This window comes from Rosa rugosa, chromosome 6 (assembly GCF_958449725.1).
Source record: "Rosa rugosa chromosome 6, drRosRugo1.1, whole genome shotgun sequence".
NCBI classification, from domain to species: domain Eukaryota; kingdom Viridiplantae; phylum Streptophyta; class Magnoliopsida; order Rosales; family Rosaceae; genus Rosa; species Rosa rugosa.
In genome coordinates this window covers 12911465-12919559 of record NC_084825.1, presented here as the reverse complement: position 1 = coordinate 12919559, position 8095 = coordinate 12911465, and positions in this window count along the sequence as shown.

The following is an 8095-nucleotide window of genomic DNA, read 5'->3' as shown; positions in this document are numbered from 1 at the left end:
TGGGCTATTAGGACAGATGGAGGGCTGAGATTTCGAGGGAGATTGTATGTCCCTAGTGTTGATAACCTTAAGGAGGAGATCATGCGGGAAGCTCATAGATCTCGATATACGATACATCCAGGGGGTACTAAAATGTATATGGACCTGCGAAGACAATTTTGGTGGTATGGAATGAAGAGAGATGTGGCGGAACATGTGTCAAAGTGTCTTACATGTCAGCGAGTGAAGGCAGAGCATCAGAGACCCGCAGGAATGCTGAAACCCTTACCAATTCCTGTATGGAAATGGGAAGATATCTCCATGGATTTTGTGACTGGATTGCCTAGGTCCAAACAAGGTTATGACTCAATTTGGGTAATTGTTGACCGATTGACGAAGTCAGCACACTTTCTCCCTGGTCCAAACAAGGTTTTCTATTACGATCATTTATCATAGGTATAATATAATAGAAAACCTAATAAAGAGGTATGATACAAAAAAAAAAAATGATCGTAATATAGAGGTGTCCATGTCATACAAATAGAAACAAAAAGAAACCTCCTATATATTAGATACATACTTGAAATCAAATTAACTAGAAAAAGTGTTCTGATGATCAAGTACTTTATTATATAGGTATGCACATATATTATAGAGACTTTCAACCTAATAAACATCGTCAACTCGCAATGATAGAATACCTAAAAAAGAGGCTGATGTTGAAAATGATTCTAATAAATAGGTTGATATGAAAATTTCTAGAAATCAAGTTAGCTAAACATACCTGTCTAATCTTTAGGTTGTAATTAAAAAAAAAAAAAAAGACAATCTATTAGTTGGGTTAAAAACTTTAAACATTTACCTTTCGGTTAGGTTGTAAGTAAAACAGAAAGTTACTTTAAAAATAGAAAGTTTATATTACCGAAAAGTAAATATCACATTCACTTAAATCTATATAACCTTTGAATTCAGAAAATTATGTAAAAAAAGATCCATAATTCTAGCAATCATGATGAATTTAATGAAAATTGCGATAATAATGGGACCAATAAAAAAGATCTACAATTAAGGTATTTAAAGATGACGTTAATTTTGCTAGTTGACTTATGTTTGCCAGATTTAAATTATGGCAATTTGTGTAATTCTTCAAAAAATGAAATCTAATATTTTATCCTAGTTGGCAATAATTGGGTGTAAATTGAAAAGATATAGTAGATGGGTTTTTTCTATTAGATCTTTTAGAAATTGGGTGTATAATGAAATGCCCCTTTATTGTTTACAAACCCCTAACTTTTCTCCTCAAAACCGGGTTGAGTTCTCCTTATTCTTCTCTAATTCCACTTGCTTGGCTGCCACACAATCTTCTGAACCTTCCTTAAGTCTTTGTAATAGTCTCTTGATAAGTATAATGCAGCAAAAATCCTATGAAATTCGTCCCAAAATCTGCCAAGAAAATCTTCAGACTTTCCTTTCTCAACTAGGATTGATTTTCCTCTCCATATTTGACAAGGGTTCCTAGCAGATTCGAAGATGATATTCTGTCACAAAATACATCTGATGTCGCTCTTCAAAACCGTGCAAAAACCTTCTAGAAAGCTTCTTGAAACGTGGCCCAACAACAGTCTTGAAAATGCCTCGCAGAAAAACTTGTCAGAAATTCCAGATTTTCCTTATCCTCTGCTCATCTTTGCAGCATCATAACTTATGCATTCCACCACCTTTCTGGATGATTCTTGATTTTAAACTTCTCTACAACATATATTTTTTAAATATGGGCAGAGAACTTCATGATTGTCATCCTTTAAGTTCAGTATAAAAGTCCTTGAAAAAGCTTCCTGAAAAGCTGATGGAAACAGTCTTCTCGGGGTACCAACTTTGACCACAGGCTCTGGCTTCCTCTTTATCATTCTGGACCAAATATTTTCCTGTAGTTATAGTAGAGCATGTGGTCTTCAAATATTGCTAGGCCATTCTTCATAACTCCACTCGAAAGTTCTTCAAAACAGCTTCCCAAGACAGAAGAAAATACGGCAGACTCTAGTACTCTGTTTTCTGCTTCTCTGCAATTGTTTTGCACAGAAATTTTCTCCATTTTCTCTTGAGTTTTAGGACCAATGAATGATCAGAATCCATCCTTTGCATCACTACTTCATGTGAAGTGCCCTGATTTCCCCATTTTAGCTCTCTTTTCTCCTTAACTGCTTCTCAAAGTACCTAAGAAAATAACACAGTTAAATTGATCTTTTTAAGGAATAAACTAAGCAAAAGTATAAAGGTTTGAACTATAAATTCGTCGCATTTTAAGCTCCTATCATCCGTGTGAATGCATTTGGTGGGTCCCACTTAAATCACAATTCCAGCAATTATGTCCCATCACCGAAAAGATCCGTGTGTACCAAATATATTTAATTGAAATTTATTAAATTATTTACATAGTTTCATATTTATTTTTTGGTCCCTCAATTCATTGTCCTTTCAATTCCCAATACAACTACATCTCCTGTCACCAATACCACCACATCTCCTGTCACCAATACCACCAAATCACCGGTCAATTTGAATTCCTGATACCACTAAATCCATGGGGCAGAACCAACTCATCGGATTCAAACACTAACCTCACAAAAGAAGCAAAACAGATACTCACAAGTCTGTAATGCATGAGCTGATATATAAGTTTCCGAGACCGGAAATCTAGTACCCAAAAAGCAGGAAATTGCCCAAATCTAGAAGCAGAACTGAAGTGAGTGGGTTTGATTTCGATTTGTTACGGATTCTTCTGCAGGCGCTGAATTGGGAAAAATAACAAACTTTGGATCAGAGAAGTGGTAAGAAGCACAAGAAATCGAGGAAGGCAATCGCAATACCATAAATTGGGGAGAGACGGAGAAAGAGAGACTTGCAGTGTGTTTAATTTGTTGAGAACTATCGAAGCTTCTTGGCTCAATTTTCTGTTGGGTTTGAAGGATCCTATTACAACCAACAACATTAGGCAGATCTACACAAGTTAGTAAAGAGAGAAAATTGAAACCCATGTTACCTGGGGATTTGCATCATGAATTCATAAATGAGGTTACAGAGGGAGGGAGCGATCTGAGCATTTTCCATTAGTTCTCCCTTTTTTTCTTCTCATAGCTCCAACTTGCGGCAGCGCCGGAGGAGATGAGGAGTCTGGCGGTGGGGGGTTGAGAAAGGAGGGGTTAGGAGAGAGAAGGATACTGGAAATAGGTGATTGGAGTGAAAAGAGAAGTAACGGAAATAGGGACTGGAAGTGAATGTGGCTGTGGAGAGTGTATTTGATAGTCTGCAACCCAGTTTTTGAGTCTCTCTTTGGCAGAATTTCAAGGAGCTATAGAGATATTTCCCTCTTTGGCAACTAATGTTTACAACCCCTTCTTAGCCACTAGTAAACGATACGAGCAAGTCCACCGGGAGTCAAGAAGCCCAGGCTCCATGTCAAATGGTGACCCAAGTCACCAAAAATTCACTATTCATCTTTCCACCGGGTTTGGGGATGCCAACAGGAACTGGTCCAGGACAGCAGCTCGGGAAAGAAGGTGACTGCCCTGCACAAAATTAGTGCTCAATTTAAAACCCTACCAATGTAGTAAGAATAAATAGGGATCGTTCTCAACCGGGGATTATGGCCTAATTAATTCCTGAAAAATAAAACATTAGAAAACAAATTAAAGAACATATTTACATATTATTTACGAAAATTACATATAAAGGGGATTTAGGATTTAATCTAATTTAACAACTAAGTAATTATGTACATGTGTGACACATCAAACACAGAATCAAGTAAAATTTATGAATGGAACGATTTTAATTGTAATTAATTACTACTAACACGTTGGCAAGGTTTCAAACACCGAATTACGAATCAAAATATATCCAAGCATAGAATCAATCAAGAACAAGGATGAACGCATACAAAGTTCATTTTACTTCCCTTAATTAAATTAACTAGATGAACCCCCCATAGTCAACCCTATTAATCATGTAATTACTAGTGGTAGCTAATCACTAACAAAAACACTTTCAACGCATTAAGAATCATAGAAGTTTGATCAATTCAAGTCAAGAATACAAGTTAGAACGCTAATCAAGCATGCAAGACTCATTGTTAACTTACCTAAGTATTTATAGGTTTTCCACCGAAGTTATTAAAGCCTAGAATGCTAGTACCTTAATATGGATTCAATTACATGTTCATCAACCTAAGTATGCATCCAAAGATCAATTAACAGATAAACATTGGGATTGAAGCTCAAAATTAACAATTATGAAAGAACATATAGAAATCGCAACTTTTCAACTTGAAAACCTAAAACCTAAAACATGCTTCATAGTATTCGAAAACTACATATCTAAAATCAATCTTTCATCATCACAGGAAATCGCAAATTAAAGAACCAAAACAGAAAATAAAAATCAAAATTCATAGAAACCCGAAATAACTTTCTTATACAAAACCGAAAACATAGAGTTGTGTTCATGGTTACACATTTTGATCTTCAAGGACGCAAGAAGCTTCAAAAGGTGGTGAAATGGATGAGGATCACGGCAAGGATGCTTGAATGGATGAATGGATGCTTCACGGCCTTGAGCTTGGAATTCTTTGGTGTTGCTGAAGCTTGGAATTCTTTGGTGTTGCTGAAACTTGGAAGAGAAAGGGAAGTGTTTGTGGCTTTTGACTCTGAATCTTGTGGTGTGTAGAAGAGCTTCACAAACCTCCTTTATATAGTGAACGGCCAGGGCTAGAGAATCTAGGTCGAAATCTACTTGTGACATCATTCAACCAATGACAAAATTGCATGAGAAGTAGAGAACAAGTCACCTTAGTCTCTTGCCGAATTCACCATGTATGTAGACTCTATTTCGGCCTCCTTGTATGTAGAGTCATAATTCAATACTTATTCCTCTATTTTCTCTTCAAAAATTCCAAAGAAAATCCAAAATAACCCAAAAAGATAATTGCCGAAATCCTTGAATATCTCATGTATTTATCACGGCAAAAAGCAAGTAGAATGGGCCAATGACTCCTCTAAGACGTCAAGAAGGATCTAGAGCATCATGTGCAAGTCACATGCTTCAAACTTCGGGCCAAACTCTCCCAAAATGGAATCCATACTTTGTATTGCCGAAATTCCTTCCATTATTCTAGAACAATCTTGAACTATCTTAAGTCATCTTCAAGACACAGCATCTCCTAGTCTCACCAGGTCTCCTAGCAGCATCAGGACTCCTAGTGTCTTCAGGTTTCCTAGTCCAACTGGGACTCTTTCATTTCTTCATTTCCTAACATCATTTTTCCGAGCTCTTTCCTAGTTGCATTAGGATTCTTACTTCAATTGGGATTCCTTTTCCTGGTAGAACTGGGAAAACTTCATTTCTCCGTTTCTTCTCATTTCTGCACAAATAACTCCTTACCTTCCATTTCCAGACTCAGAACTACTTAAAAACACAAAACAAGTTAGAAATGACATTGTTAAGGAAATAACTAAGCAAAATGTAGAGAGAAATGTACTAAAAATGTAGTAGAAATTAGTCTCAACAGTGACCGAGCCCGTGACCCAGGCCTCCAGCGTGGCCCAAAAACTGGAGAAGAGGACAGACGCGCTTGGCTGAGGATTTGAACAGCAGTTGCTTGTCATCTAGCGGGGCAAAAGCAGATCACGTGTGGGAGGCGGCGTTTTGTCCGGTAGTGGCAAGTGGTTGCTGATGTGGCAAGTAGCCGTTGGGCTGTTTGGAAATTTGAAGACAACAGTCCACAGATCTGGACCTTTGGTTTTGTTATGAAAAGGATCTGACGGTGAATAATTAATGAGCTGTATAAGGTAAAAAAAATAAATTAAAAAACATTATCTTTATTAACGGTTAGATTACAATGGTAAGAAAAAAACAATATACGAAATTTCATATAAGTACCTCACCTCCTGTTTTACCTCTCACACTAAAAAAATCATCTTTCTGACTTCCTCAATTTTTTTTGTTCCTTCTCCTCATAGCTTTCATCATCTGAAATTTTTTGATTCTAATATGAGCGTACGAGCCAATACGAGCGTACAACCAGTAGCAGATTCAAGTATTGACGGGACACATTGGCAGCCTATGGAAGACATTCAATTGTGCAAGTCTTCGAGGGCTGTTAGCCGAAATCCGGCAAAGGGTACGGAACGAAGAAAAGATGATCTATGGATAAGCGTATGCCAACACTATGCCGAACATTAGAATGGATATGTCCGATCATTGCAAGCTTTTCAAGGGAGGTGGAAAAATTTGAAAGTCGAACTTTATGCTTGGCATTGTTCGTTAAGGCAAGCGAAAACTTGGTGCAAGAGTGGTGCGAATATGATTAATGAGGTATGAATTTGTAGTGTAACACGAATATTAATTTTTATGATTCTTTTAGTTTATATTAAAATTTAATTATTCAATACATTTTACTTTAATTATTAGTTGATATATTTCGTTGATAATTATATTTTAAATTATTAGTTGATATATTAAAACTTAGTTGATAATTACACTTCAAATTAGTAGTTCATAATCATACTTTATACTTAAAATTATTAGTTGATACATTATACTCACCTTATACTTAAAGTTAGTAGGTGGTGTAGGTGGATTTAATTAGTTGATACATTGTACCTCGTTTATATTTGTACTGATAGATTTTATATATATTTTTAAATTAACATAGCAACGTCAAGCACAAGATTTGTGGAGAGTTGCGATGACCAAATCGCAAGGAAGGCCAAAAAGAGGTGATTTCAATAGTTTAGAATGTTACGAGATTGTTAAGGGCTTTCAATAATTTAGTGACATTCCAAGCCATACCTCTTGAACCGGAGGAACCTCAAGGGGAGGAACTGAATGGATGCACACACAACAATCCGTTCCTGATTCTCATGTCAACTTGGGCATAGATGCAGATGAGGTAAATGCCGATGTAACTCCTAATCCTTCTGTGAGGCCTCAAGGAAAGAAGGCTGCCAAAGAAGCTATCCGGAAAGGAAAGAATGCATCTAATGATTCCAGTCCTCTGACATCCGCTGTGGGGACTATAGCAATCAACCAACATCAATGCAGTAGGCCAAGGAGAAATGCGATGAGGAATATGCTTGACATCTCCATGACCAACAACAACGAGATTATATACGTTTGCAAATGGATATGCGAAATGAGGCATTTAAAATTCAAGAGAGGAAAGAGCGAATTATGGAGATAGACACAAGTAAGATAACACCAACCAAAAAGAAATATTGGCAAAGAATGACAGGATCCGCCTCGAATTTCACTCTGAAATCCGAAGTGACAGGGCCCACCTTAGGAATAACTCTACCAAAAATTCGGCAAAGTCACCCCTAAAATGGACTACCCAAAACTTGAAGAAACACATGAATTCACACTTCTAATAAGCCATCCTTATTCTTCTGGAGCCGCCCTGCTCCCCAAATCACAACAACTCCACAATTAACAACTGAAATCCGAACCATAAAACATAATCCAAATACACAAGTGTAACTCCCCAAACTTTACAACATTTGTCCCACAGGTTATCAGAGCAATCTAAAAGAGAAAAAGAATTCATATCACAAGTAGGTTCAACAATTAACCTACAATATGAAAACAACAGCAGCAGATGCTATGCCCCGAATCCTACCATGCCAAACCAGCAGCTCTGCAGACTGGGCAAATGAAACCGAAGGGCCCAGGGGGAAAGTACATAAAAACGTTAGTGTGAGTTGACAAAAATAAGTAATTGTAAAGAAAAAGGAGTTTATACTTTCCCACGTTTATTTCTTTAAAAACCCGATGCATGCAACAATTAAGGAAAACTGACTGATGTTTAGCTCAAGAAAACCGACTAGCCCCGCTAGTCACAAACAACCAAGTAAAAAGATTGAAACTCTGATGCTTAAGAAAATAAGACCAGCCCTGCTGGTTAAACAAAAAATCAGACTAGCCCCGCTAGTCAAGTAGCAGTAGAGTATGGGGAAGAAGTCATCACCATACGAGTAAGGGAACCTCCCAGGCTCGGGTCGGAGCCTCCCATGCTCTGCTCAACTCACCCACAAACACATAGTAAGCGGGGAGGAGTACTAAT